This window comes from Pygoscelis adeliae, unplaced genomic scaffold (genome assembly GCF_000699105.1).
Source record: "Pygoscelis adeliae isolate BGI_AS28 unplaced genomic scaffold, ASM69910v1 Scaffold288, whole genome shotgun sequence".
NCBI classification, from domain to species: domain Eukaryota; kingdom Metazoa; phylum Chordata; class Aves; order Sphenisciformes; family Spheniscidae; genus Pygoscelis; species Pygoscelis adeliae.
The window spans coordinates 163,956-164,297 of NW_008825264.1; positions in this window are offsets into that span (position 1 = coordinate 163,956).

Here is a 342-nt window from a genome sequence, read left to right on the forward strand (position 1 = left end):
GTACCGGCAGAGGAAGACAGCCCTTCTCACCCCAGTGCCAGAGCTGGCTCGCCTGCAGAGAAACCCCCCCGCTCTCACGCTAAAAACCGCTTGCTTCAGCTGCTGCGGGATTTAAGATGCAGCGTGGATCGATGCAGGGCTCGGGTTCCAGCCTGGAGCTCGCCAGGCCACGTGGGGAGGGAGGGCTGCGGCGGCAGGACTGACTGCCCTTTCCCAAGCATCGCGCTCCACGCTGGGCAGGGAGACGCTGGGAGGTAGCAAGGCTGGGGTGCACCCTAAATGGGCGCTGGGGTGCTGGCAGGGTGGGTGAGCAGCTGCCGTGCAGCTGGGGCACCCGTCCCC